Source organism: Fukomys damarensis, unplaced genomic scaffold (genome assembly GCF_012274545.1).
Source record: "Fukomys damarensis isolate Sample0158 unplaced genomic scaffold, DMR_v1.0_HiC HiC_scaffold_7, whole genome shotgun sequence".
In the NCBI taxonomy this organism is placed as follows: domain Eukaryota; kingdom Metazoa; phylum Chordata; class Mammalia; order Rodentia; family Bathyergidae; genus Fukomys; species Fukomys damarensis.
Window position 1 is genome coordinate 5444211 of NW_022900919.1, and position 13290 is coordinate 5457500.

The window sequence follows — 13290 nt, forward strand, 5'->3', positions numbered from 1 at the left end:
CTGCACCCCGCCGGCGGCCTCCCTGCCTGGGCCCAGAGACTTGCCCTTGACTCCACGGCTTCCCCGGCCCACGTCCCCATTTTCCAGCCCTAGGCCTTCGGGAAGAAGCCGGTGCTTAATTTACGACCGCCTTGGATTGGAGCCTGGCACGCCCTTTATAACGGTCACCTTTTCCGGACCCTCTGGCCGCCCCTGACCGGGCACACCAGGACTAGGGTCACCGTGCTTAATGGTCTTGGGACAAGTCAGCCACTGCGCTGAATCCCAAGGACCCAGTGGACCAAAGGAGAGGTTAGGGGACATTATCTTTTTCACAGAATTGGATTCTCAATTAATTTGGAGCCTAGGTAGGAAGGATTTCAATTTCCAGGTAACAAAGGGGAAACTGCCATTTGGGTGGCATGTTATGACGAACTGTCACCTTGTGTTAGTGTTTGAGTGCCTTGGATATCCGTTACAGTTCCCTCCTGCTGATGGCCTTGCTGCCCTCTGGGAAGAATGACAAAGCTCGCTGACCCGGATCACTTCCCTATAGCGGGGTCTCTGTTTGGCAGAAAGTAGTCGTCCTTCTCCAATTGGGTTGATGTTGTCTGAGACTTGTGTCCTGACCGAGTCATGGCTCAGAAGGCACCTCCATCCCCACCACAGGTCACTCCTTTATTAGGAAGGTCCTAGGCTGATTTTCCAACCTCACATCTCTTCCGGTCCCTCTCCAGCCCGCAGAATTCTGCACGTGCTTACAGGCACCACCTTCTCCTGGACTCCAGCCTACATTCGCAATGGCTGACCTCCGAGGAGAATCCTATCATTGGGCTAAGGCTGCTGCCTTGAGTGAGGGGAAGGGGTAGTATCCTGAGTCACAAACCCACTGCTTTGGCGTGCCCCCAGTCTGTGGGTCCCCCGTGAGCGTGACCTTTTGGAGTGTTCTGGCTGTGCCTAGCGGGGTTCTAAATACAAAACCACCTCCTGCCTAGTTTCTCAGTGACACTCTCATCAATCATTTGATGATTGTTGGAGCCTCGGGCTTGTCTCCTTTAGCCCACACCCATGTGTAAAATAGATTCAACGCTATACCCCAGTGTATCTCGCCGTAACTGTGAGTCCATGTTTTCTTCGCTTGGTAGGATTTTGAAAGAGACCGCTTGTGTATTTATGAGAGTGGGGTATCTCATTTCAGATGGAAAAAAACAGAAGACAAACAGAGTTGGGAAGATAAGATGAGCAAGTGGCCCAAGAGTTCCAGGCAGTGAAGAGACTAAAGGCTGTAAGGGGGTTGAGGGTTCTGGGTGAAGGTGGTGGATGAATGGTATGTGTGGAAGTTAATGTGTTTGGGAGTCTCTGAAACATTTGTTGTAAAGCAGAAGTCTACGTGGGCAAGGACTGCAAGAGAAAAAGTAACAGCGACACTTTTTTTTTTTTTTTTTTTTTTTAAACCAGGAATGGAACTCAGGATTGAACTACTTGCAAGGCAGAAGCGACACCATTGAGCTAAATCCCTGGCCCAGCAACACAATTTTTGAAGCTAAAATACTTAGCAGACCCAAGAAAAGGAAACACTGAGATGATGGCCAGGAAGGAAAGTTCATGAGTGGGTGGCACTGGGTACCACTGGATGTGAGCATAAAGGCCAAAAGACTGTTTAGGAGGCTCAGATTCCGGATCCCCTCCCCAGTCTCACAAAGGACAAGTGCCCCTTCCCATCCTGACAAGATTGTTTATTATTTGAAGAAAAGAAAAAGGAGACGCACATGTACAACAGAGGTACCATGCGAGAGGAAGAATAAACACACATGGATACTGGATGCTGAGAGTCACAAGCCCTATTCTAGATGCAGGGAGCCAGGGGACCAGGAGAATCTGAAAGGACCAGGCCAGCCTGGAGGAACACCTAAATGTTCTGCAATCTGCACATGGACAAGTAGCAGCCAGCATCCTTTAGGTGAGGCCACAGTGCAAGCTGCTGTTGCTACACAGGACTTCAAATCAGTCCTTCCCGGTGAATACAAGCAGGCAGCCATGGCTGATGTCACATCTCAGGAAACCTGTGTCATGAGATGCACAGCCATAGCAGATTTTTTTTTTCTTCTTTTTTTTGATACGGGGGATCGAACTTGGTCCTTGTGCTTGCAAGGCAGGCGACAGAACCACTGAGCTAAACCCCTGGCCCCCCACAACAGATTTTTGAAGAGCAAGTTAGAGGAAATAAACGAAGCAAAGAGAAGTAAAACATCAACAAAGTTCCCAATAGGGAAATTTGAAAAAGATGTCCCAACACATGAAGGGAGAACATGTATCAAGAAACATGAAATAAAACGCAAGCCTGAATACTATATGGTTTCTCTTATATGAGAACCCCAAAGTATAAATAATTTAGAGCGCAAAATAAAAGATAGATAATAGGAAACAGGGAGATCTTTTTGCAACTGGGAAGGAGACCAAGAGACGGAGAGGAAGGGACGTGGAAGTGAAAAGAATTAAGATGTGCCCATGTACCGACTCCCCACGAGGAGTGAAATCACGCACCACAAACGTACTGATAAAAACTTTCAAATTTTTGAAAAGAAACATTCAGAGGGAAAAGGTGCTCCTGAGGATTTAAAAGAAGGTAGCAGAAGTATAAAAGACAAAACCTTCAGGAGATTGGGAGGGGAAGTTGAGGAAACCTCTATGAAAATAGAATAAACCCACAACAAAAAATGGAAATAGGGGGAAAAAGCCAGCAAGAAAGTTTATTGATCAAATAAATAGTAGGAACTCCACGGGGTGGTCTGAGAAAATTGTCAATAATTCAAGAAAAGCCTTCATAACCAAAGAGGCCCAAAGAGTCCACTACAAGGTATATCGCCAGTGAGTTTCAGAATATCAAGGACAAAAATGCCCTGACATTAGAAGCAGGCCACACACTAACTGGAGTCAGAATGGCTGTGGGCTTCTCTGCAGCAGCAAGTAGAAGTTAGAAGGCAAGAAAACACCCTTGAGCCAGGTGTGGTGGTGCACTCCTGTAATCCCAGCACTTGGGAGGCTGAGTCAGGAGGATCGCTGTGAGTTCGAGACCAGCCTGAGCTACATAGTTCCAGGTCAGTCTCAACTACGTGGTGAGACCCTGTCAAAAAAAAAAAACAAAGAAAACACCCTTGGGAGATGTAAAATAAAATTCTCTTTCCCCCTTCACCCAGACAAACTATAGACCAAATGTAGTTACCATCCCTTCCCAGCAAGGCTATTTCCTGAGAAATGCCATGAGAAAGTCCTGTCGTCTGAACCGCATAGCGTGGGTCAGCTAGGCCACGTGGCCTCTTGAGCAATGAAGAGGCACAAGTTGCTGCCTTTGTCCTGAGCCTACTGTGTGCTGTGGTTGGACAAGTGTCCCCAGAGCCCGTGTGTTCTATATCGGTCCCCTGCCCAGGTACTCTTGGAGGTGGAGCCATATAGACCTTAAAGGGCCTTGTGAGAGGTCGTAGTTCATTACAGGAGTGCCATTGAGGGGACACTGGGCCTCTTCACTTCCTTCTGCTTCCCATCCCCTCTGTGTGTCTCTGATGTGCTCCACTGGCGCAGCATAGAAGCAACAGGTCCGATCAGTCTTGGTCTGAAACCTGCAGAATCATGAGCCAAAATAAAGCTCTCCTGTTTTTGAATTATCTCAGGTATTTTGTAACAAAGCCAAGACACTTTTATAACGATTTTTTATTGGGGGAGTATACTTTGAAACAATGATAAGAAGCATAGCATGTGCATCTGCCAGTAGTGCCGACATTTATTACCACTGTCAGGTATCGTGTGCCATGCGTAGTTGTATGGCTAGACTTTTGTAAGACTAGTGACAGCAGGTTGGTTAATGCCAGCGTCACCACAAACGTCGGTGAAGCAGTGTGCTGTGATGTTGGAGTGGCTACCACTGTGCAGGTGGTGGGAATTTTTCCGCTCCATTATAGTCTCCTGGGATTATTGTATATTCAGTCTGTCATCTCTAGCATCATTACACAGTGTGACTGTATTTTTAGATGCACGAGATCTCAAATTTCTCTCCCATGCCTCCTTTCTCATGATAAGAAGGTAACAGAAATTATGCTTTGCCCAAATGTAAAACAAGAGGGGCGGGGGGGGCATGTGACCAGGAAGCAGGATGGAGAGAGGAGGTCCCAGGTGGGAGCTGCTGGCCAGGTGTAGAGGTCAGCAACCAAGGCTGAAGCAGGTCAGTCACGAAGACCCCTCTTCAGGAGGCTAAAGGGAGAGAGTCCCTGCAACAGGCTAACCTCTGGCCAAGTTCTGTGACCGTGGCGAGGTTCCTAGGGACACCAGGTCAGCGGAGCAGCTTGTGTATGGAGCATGCTGGTTGCTGTGGCAGAACAGAAAAGCATCCCAGAAGGTGATACTCTTCTCCACCCTCCCTGGGTTGGCCTGGCCCAACTTCTTGTGCCTTTTTCACCTGCACTTAGAGACCAGGCTTAGGACAACAGGAATGCAAGGTGAGGGGCATGGTGTGGTATCCAGTCTGTGGGAGGCTCACTGGCTTCTTCATGAAGCTCAAGTGATTCCTCTTTGTCTAGAGACCTGTAACCTAGAGGGAAGTTGCCTGCCTCACCACCCCTGGCTGTAACTTGGGTATGGCTTAGCCCCCAGGGTTCACATGCCACAGACTGGATCTCCATGTGGTAGTGGTAGTACGGAGTGGTGGTGACCATTAAAACGTGGGCCTAGTGGGAAGTGGATGGGGCATTGGGAGTACTGACCTCAGAAGAGATTAATGCTGGTCCCTTGAAGTAAGTTGGCTCCCATGATAATGGGTTGTTTTCAGAAAGAACAAATTTGACCCAAGTCGCTCTGGCTTCCTGTCTTGGTATTCAATCCCTTGTGTATGTGCTGCTACCCAGATGCCACCAGCTATGCTGTTGTACGGCTGAGAGATCCTCACCAGCAGCCAAAGTGAGAGGCTGTTAACTCTGCACTTTCAACACTGTGAGCTAAATAAACCTCTTCTTTCATTTCTTTTCTTTCCTTCTTTCCCCCTCTCCATCTATACTGGGGATCAAACCCAGAGTTTTCACACTGAGCTATATCCCCAGGCCTTTTTTTTCTCTCTACCAGGGCTTGAACTCATGACTTTGGGGCACCACTGAGCTAAATCCCCAGCCCCCCAGGCCTTTTTAAACTTCTTTTGTTGTTTGAAACTTGGAATTGCTTAGTTACATATTGCCCAGAGTATAGTCAAACTTGTGACCTTCCTGCTCCAGCCTTCAAGTAAACCTCTTTTCTTTATATAGTACCCAGCCTCAGGTATTTTGTGATAGCAACAACAACAACAACAAAAAATGAACTAGTATGCTCTCTGTAAAGACACATAAATGCCCTGTGGTGCAAGAGACATAATTACCCCAAAAAGAGCCCAATTTAGATAGGAAAGAGGAGGGAGATTTGCAACAGACAGAATCCACAGCAATCCTGAAATTGTGCTGGGTAGATAATGCCCTGCCCTTGAGGGAAAATGTTTGTTTGTGTTTGTTTGTGGTATGGGGGATCGGAACTCTGGACCTTGCGTTTGCTTGAGAGGCTGAGCCAAACCTCCGCCCCAAGGGAGAATGTTTTTTGAATAGTCTAAGCCCACTTGCTGGGCAGACACAGCCACTGCACTGGCCTCACCCTCAGGTGTTTTTTTGGTAGATAATGCCCTGCCCTTGAGGGAAAATGTTTGTTTGTGTTTGTTTGTGGTATGGGGGATCGGAACTCTGGACCTTGCGTTTGCTTGAGAGGCTGAGCCAAACCTCCGCCCCAAGGGAGAATGTTTTTTGAATAGTCTAAGCCCACTTGCTGGGCAGACACAGCCACTGCACTGGCCTCACCCTCAGGTGTTTTTTTGTTTGTTTGTTTGTTTTTTCCTTTGCTGTTACCTTTCTCAGCTGCACAGAAAGTAGAAACCAGGTAGTGTGCCCTCTTAGGGGCTGAGCACTTCTGTCAATGCACTTCCTGTATATAGAAGATTAAGATTAGAAATCAAAGAGTACTTTAAATTCTCATCACAAACTGCATTAGTCCTGGTCCGAGACTTCTTTGGCATCACTAGCATATCAGCATTGTGGGCTACCTCTTACTTGGTCTGTTTGACTTCACTCAGCCGCCAAGCCTCGTCTGTCCTGGTAGAGTAACACCTTTGGTCTCTTCTCTCTGAAACTTGTAAGTAGTCTCAAGTGACAGTTTTCTGAATCTGATGCCATTTCATATGTGAGTGGCCACACTTCCAAGATCAACCATCTCTCTACACATGTGACCAGCCTTGAAGCCAGTCCCACTAGTCTTCTCTGTTGCAGGAGCAGCCCACTCTGGGTTACCATTTTCTGCATCAGTCAGAATAAGCTGCAGTAACAAATAGTTCCAGAAACTCAGTTTAGTAAAATTCTAAAAGTTTAATCTCAGTACATCAGGAATTAGGGACTCTGTATCATCATTGCCCTCCCTGATACCCAGATCAATAAACACTCTTGAGCTGATAGTCATCATGACAGAGCGGGGAAAGACTTTCTGGAAACTCTTGAATTGGCAATTAAATGCTCCATCCAGAAGTAACACACATCCCTTCTGGCTGCACTGATCACGTGGACCATCTGCTATAGACTGAATATTTGTGTGTCCCCAGATTCGTTCACTGAAATCTTAATGTCCAATGTTATGATATTTAGAGGTGGAATTTTTGGGCCATAATTAAATCTTGAGAATGAAGCCCTCATGAAGGGTGTTAGTATCCTTAAAAATAGCCTCCAGGGTCAGGGATTTAGCTCAGTGGCACTGTGCCTGCCTTGCACTGTGCCTGAGTTCAATCCCAGGTACAAAAAAAAAATAAATGTGCCTGCAGAGAACCTTTCCCTTTCCACCATGTGAAGTTGCAGTGAGAAAACAGTCATCCTCACAGACACCAGATCTATTGGCATCTTGACCTTGGATTTACCAGCCTGCAGAACTGTGCCAAATAAACTATTGTCTGTGAGCCACATGGTCTGTGGTGTGGTAATTTGTCACAGCCCTCCAAAGAAGCAGAAAAACCTTCCTGCCCTGCAGAGAGCCAGGAGTAACCTCAAGATGTCTGCAGAAGGCAAGGGGTATTCATTGAGGTGCTAGTGGTTTCCATGATACCTGATCCTGACCACTTGAGACTGCAAAAACTGGCAGAGTTAGGATTGAACAATAAGTAGATGGGAAACTAAATGAACAAAAAGACAAGTGCTCCAAAGGCAATAAGAGAAAGTCTTTTGCAGTTGCCTGTTGGTGTGGTTGCAGATAGTACCGCATAAAGATGATGATAATCACTGAACACCAATCAACGTTTTCATACACCATGCTTGTGAGGAGTGGGGCACTGTGGGCTGGGCGTGTGGGCACAGGAGGCAGGAGGGAAGGAGCCAAGTCCACATCTGCATGATGAGCTGTCAGCACTCCGAACAGAAAGCAAAATGAGGATGACGTGATGGGCGGGATTCTAAGGCAACCCCAACGCTACTCCTGGGCTCTGCGCGCTTTCTCTCAGGTAGTCACACGATGATCCGGGTGTTTCTATGCAGGGATTTGGCAATGCGACTAAGGTCTCTAACCCACTGACACTAAGATAGGGAGGTCACTGAGTGGAGCTGAGCTACCCTGGGTGTGGAGGTCAGAAGCAAGGAGGTCAGAGAGACGGGGCTTGGTGGGCATTTGAGGTGCGGACAGTTCTGTGCTGTTGGCTTTGAAGATGGAGGGGACCGTTGTGGGCAGCAAGGATCATGGTAGCCTCTGGTAGCTGAGGGTGGTCACTGGCTGACAGTCAACTAGAAATGGGGACCGCAGCCCTCCAACCACCAATGACAGACTCCTGCCACGGCCACCTGAGGTTGGACAAGAGCCCCAAGGGGAACACGGCCTGGATTTGTTTTGTGGAACCCTGAGAGCAGAAAAGAGCAAAACCATATGCAGGTATCTAACCCATAGACCACAAAATAGTAAACACTGTCATCTTAGACTCATAAGGTGGTGGTCATTTGTTATACATCATTGAAAAACAAACACCCATGCTGTACAAATCGTGGAAATGCTTTGGTGAGGGGCAAAATCTATGTGCATGCACAGTTGGCCCCTGCTATCCATTGGCTTCACATCTGTGTACTTGACTGGCCAGAGACCTAAAGTATCTGAACAAAAGTTACATTTGTACCTATGTACACAGTATGTATAGACCTTTTTCTCACCATTATTCTCTAAACAATAGAGTAAGCAACTATTTCCATAACATTTACATTCTAGTGGGTATCGTAAGTTATGTAGACAGGATTTCTGGTATCTACCACCCCCTCTGCATGGGGGCTTTCTCTAGGTGAGCCAACTGCCATCATCACATCAGATACTTCATTGACCAACTGCGAATGAGCCATGGCTTTGTTTGGTTCACGGTTGTGGTCCCTGAGCTGGAGACCCGTCGCTTTGGATCTGTGAGGAGGCAGTACATCAGAGTGGAACTTTGTGGTGTAACAAAACCGCTTACTTCCTGACCCAGAAGCAAAAGAGAAGGAAAGGAGAGGGCTCCCCTAATGACACGAAGACCTCCCACTAGGCCCTGCCTTTTAAACGCCCTCCCAACCCCCAACGCCACCACCCTGGGGACAAAGCTATAACTCACTGGCTTTCAAAGGACATCTAAAATGCAGACTAGAGCAGTCTCTGTGCTGTGCCCTCCTCCTCTGCCAACCGAAAGTTTCTGACAACAGAGCTCTAGGGGATGATGGAACCACCACACAAGGAACCTGGGACCCAGAAATCTGGCCAACCGTGTGTATGAGCCGTGATACAATTTGGCATCCACCTGTCGCTGGCCCTTAGCCAATTTAACTAATACGGTGATGGAAGATAGGGGCGGGGAGGAAAACAGTGAGGACTTGGTGCCAAGGGGAACATGATTTGTGTTTTGTCCTGAATGGTCATTCTCTAGGCTTAGCTTCCTGGCAGCCAGGCTATAAGATGCTGGTTGTCATCAGTGTCCTCCCTTCTTCCCAGGATGCCTGCTGACCATAGTTCTGCATCAGCCTGGAGTGGGAAGAAGCTGAGTTTCCCCAGGATGTCACATAGGTCACTGTTCAACTGCACTCCCCATTCACGGGCCGGTGTCCTCACCCAGTCAGGGGCTCACTCCCTCCCTCACCTCTTCGATTCCTCAGTTGCTCGTAATGGCACCAAAGAGCTCTTCAATCCAAAGAAGACTCTGGGCCAGGGGTTTTCTTGCCCCTACTTGACTGTTGCAGAATTAGACTGTTGGATGAGGAACATCACATGGAAGACCTCATTTCGGCCTCCAGCAGTTTGACATGTGACAAGGAGAGCCAGCCATGCTGCGTTATATGACAGGGGAGTGGGGCAGAGAACCATCTTCATGTTCTGCCTCCCAGTGGTCCAGAGTGCAAAATAGTTCATCAAGTCCTCCATGGTGGAAGTCGACTTCACATCGGGTGCACGTTTACATTGGGAAAGATTAAGCCCAGAAATACTTCTGAATCCCAGCCATGGAGACCGGAGAGATATTTAGAGTCTACCACAAACGTAGGAAAGGAGCATGTTAAGATGATGGATCATCCCATCAGGACTTGCCAGAGCAGACGGCTCCCCTCTTCCACACGTGATGACGGATGTGGATCCCGCCCTCCTCGGCGATGACCTGGGAGGGCCTCGGGTCTCAGTGACAATTGTTTCTTCTTGTGTGCTCCCCTCCCCCTTGCATGCCTTGGTCATCTGCCATTCATGACATGTGATCCTCACCCTGGGCTGGTGCTCAGGGTCAAAAGCTGCATTTTGCCCTTTGACTCAGTTCTGCCAAGCCCAAGGCCAACAGCAATAAACCCCAATTCATGGGCTGCCCTGACACACACAAAGCAGGGACTTGGTGAGGAAAGTGCAGTCCGCTCCCATTTTATAGGTGAGAGCACTGAGCCTCCCTTGGGCCCAGAGACTTTCCCGAAGCCACACTTTCCTCAGCCTCTTATGGTCTGGGCTTGCAGCAAAGCCCCCACCTGCAGCCTCTGGGAAGCCAACTAATTAATGTGGGAATTTATCAAATCAATTAAATGAGAGCTCCGGACGGAATCCTGTCTAATGAGTATCCCCTTTAATGAGATTGAGAGGATTTACCAAGAACAATGTTGGCTAAGACTCCTTTTAATTCTTGGCTGCTTGCATCTGGATCTGAAGGATGACCAGGGCAGGAGGGTTGGCTGATCGGATGCAAACCAACACATTTTGTTTTTGTTAGAGCTGAGGTGAGTACCAGATAGCCTTTTCAGGTATGGTAAAACCCAAGAAAGGAGCCGGAGAAGACTTGCTGTCAGGGTGAGCCCTTCAGCCTGGACACACATGGTCTGTTTGTGACCCATGAGCACAGAACAAATCCCTCACCCTTCAAAGCCTCCTTCAGCTACTTTTATGGCTCCCAATGTAGGATGATATACCGAATGCATCAGTAGTCATTAGACCCTATTTCATAGTTAAAATAATTCCAAAATGTAATATGAGTTGATTCTTCCTAGCCAAGCCTCTCTGAATTGGCGCTTTCTGTTTGTTCTGAGGTATGAAACTTCTTTCATATGTAAAGCAGAGAGCTGCACAATCGGGGCTATTGATATTCCCGGAAAAAAAGAAGAACATGGAAAAATGTTTTTCCCCAAGGAAAGGGAAAGGTAGAAGTTGAAAACGAATCAGATTTAATCACATTGCAGGTAACTTGAGAGCAGCCCAGAAGATGCCCTCCCTGACCTGAAGTCATTTCTTGAAAGCCCAGAAAGAATTTCCCCCAGAAAGCACAGACTGAGAGGTCCTTTCAGTGGCCCATGTTGGATCTTGGGGGAATGAACAGGATGGGAGTCTTCCCAGCCTGCCAGAAGTCCCAGGGCAGGCCCTGCACGTGGACGCAGCAGCGACAAACCACACTCCACAAAGCAGTGGTTGAAGTTCTAGACCATTATGTTTGGGGTTGTTTGTTACTAGGTGTTATGGTTAGAAAGTGAACTCACGCATGTATTAGAAACTTGGTTCCCAATGCGGTTAGGAGGTGGGAATTTAGGAAGGGATTTTCCCCACTCAATGGGCTAAACCCTGCCTGCAATCATGGATGATTGGATTATTGGCTTTGTTAGAAAGGTAGCTGTCTGCGTCTCACCACACACCCTCTGTCGTGTCAGGAGGCAGCAAGAAGGACCCTCACCATGCTGTGAGACACACAGCCTTCGGAACCATGAGTGAAATAAAAAATTTTTAAAAATAAATTATTATTTGTTTGTTTTTGGTTTTGGTTTTTTTTTTTTTTTTTTTTTGGTACTGGAGATCAAACTTGGGACCTTGTGCTTGCGAGGCAGGTGGTGGAACAACTGAGCTAAATCCCTGGCCCAAAAATAAATTATTTTTAAATTAAAAAGATTTTTAAATAAATTTTCTAGCCAGGCATGGTGGCAAACACCTGTAATCCCATCACTGAGACTGAGGCAAGAGAATCGCTATGAGTTCAAGGCCAACCTGGACTACATAGTGAGACCCCACCCTATCTCAAAGAAACAAAAAATAGGGCCTGGGATTTTTAGCTCAGTGGTGCTGTGCTTGCCTCGCAAGTGCAAGGTCCTGAGTCTGATCCCCAGTACCAAATAAATAAATAAATAATCTAGTTTATGATATTTAGTTATAGCAATAGAAAGCAAACTAAAGAGCAGTAGCAACTGGAGCAAGCATGTTCCCTGTGAACCAAGAAGAGGAAAGGGATCCTTCTCTCCCTGGGAACTGGGGGCCTTTGAAGTGCTTGGTCTGACATCTGAACTTGGGTGAGCAAAGGCATTTTCAGGTGACCTGGCCTATCCTGTTGCTGACTGAGGGCCTAATTGGGGGTTCTTTGGTGGTCCCTCAAGTGCAAGTTTTCTGCCTCCTCACACCTGAAGTGGGGAGGGACACTGATGTAGGGGAAGTAAACATTAACTCCCAGCCTGCTAAGGTGACTGATACACTCAGTTCCCCAAAATTGAAGAAAGGAACAACAGGAGTTGAGAGTAGGAAATTTCATTGAGGGAGACAGCTCCTGAGAGACAGGAGGGGACTTTAAGTGGGTTGCCACATAGCCCAAAAACACTTTTCCAGGAGTTTTATAGAGCAAAACCGCAAGGTGGGTACAATGTGGGTCAAATTAAAGTCAACCAATAAGATTACAAGTAGGGGGGAGAGGATTTAGCTCAGTGGTGCCGCTGCCTGCTTTGCAAGCACAAGGTCCGGAGTTTGATCCCCGTACCCACCCCTTAAAAAAAAAAAGATTACAAGTAGGGCTGCGTGGCTAATATTGATCCAGTAGTAGCAAGGGCGTTTGGATGACATCATTAACCTTGATCATTAATCTATAGTTTCACTCTTGTTTTTTGTCTTAGTCTTGGTGGGAGAAGATGACCCACCCCTAATGAGATAGTGGTTTGTTTGCATGGGAAATCACTAAAGGACAGTACCAATAATTTCAAGCTTTTGTTTATCGCCTAGGGCAGTACGCAGATCTGGCCATTGTGGCTTAACCTTCTTCAGATGGGCCTCCAGCGACAGTTGTGATGTGCTTTCACTGCACTGACTTCAAGGGCCCAGCTCCATCTGACTGCCTGTGCTGTTTCTCCCTGAATTAGCTGTCTATAGTAACGCCAGCTTCCCTCCCCACTCCCATCTGACCCTTGTCCACTCGGTGTCCTTGCAGCCGAGCACTCCTCAGGGAGACGACTGTGGCCATCCCAGATTTGACCTTTGACACACTCTCCAAAATCCCATCCTCGACAGCTCCTTATTGTGTCATTATTAATTTGAAATGTATTTTAAAGCTTTAAAAAGTGAAAATAGCTGAAAAATCTCAGGAAAACAACCACTTCTTTGCTTTCTGCCATCATTTCTACTTCCCCAGGCCAGATTTTTGTTTATTTATTTATTTTTTTAGTGCATTGTGACAGCCGTTGCTAATGGTTTAGCATTAGGCAGCTATTGCTGTGTAACAAAATAGCCCCAAAGTTAATGACTCAGAATAACAGTAAACACTTCTGTGCTCAGATATCACAAGGCATCATTTCTATCATAATTATTAGTGGTCTCTTCCAGGTCTTGCCCAGATTCCAAACAAGAGGAATTAGACTCTATCTCTTAAATGAAGAAATGTCCAAAATTTGGGGATATTTTGTAAATCTGATGTAGGATAGAATAGAGCTAGTTAGAAAAAAGACGAGGAAGTTGAAATTTTAAAAGCCATACTTTAAAGAAAAACTGCAGCCCTAAAACACATGC

At 47.0% G+C, this 13290-nt stretch overlaps 1 long non-coding RNA gene across 1 annotated transcript; it reads left to right on the plus strand.

Annotated features, from left to right (window-relative positions):
* The first annotated feature begins 6 nt into the window (after positions 1–6).
* Positions 7–2359, plus strand: LOC104872067. The gene is made up of 3 exons (XR_783039.3): positions 7–347; positions 1178–1264; positions 1438–2359. It is a non-coding gene; the product is annotated as an uncharacterized LOC104872067 (long non-coding RNA).
* Positions 2360–13290: the final 10931 nt, after the last annotated feature.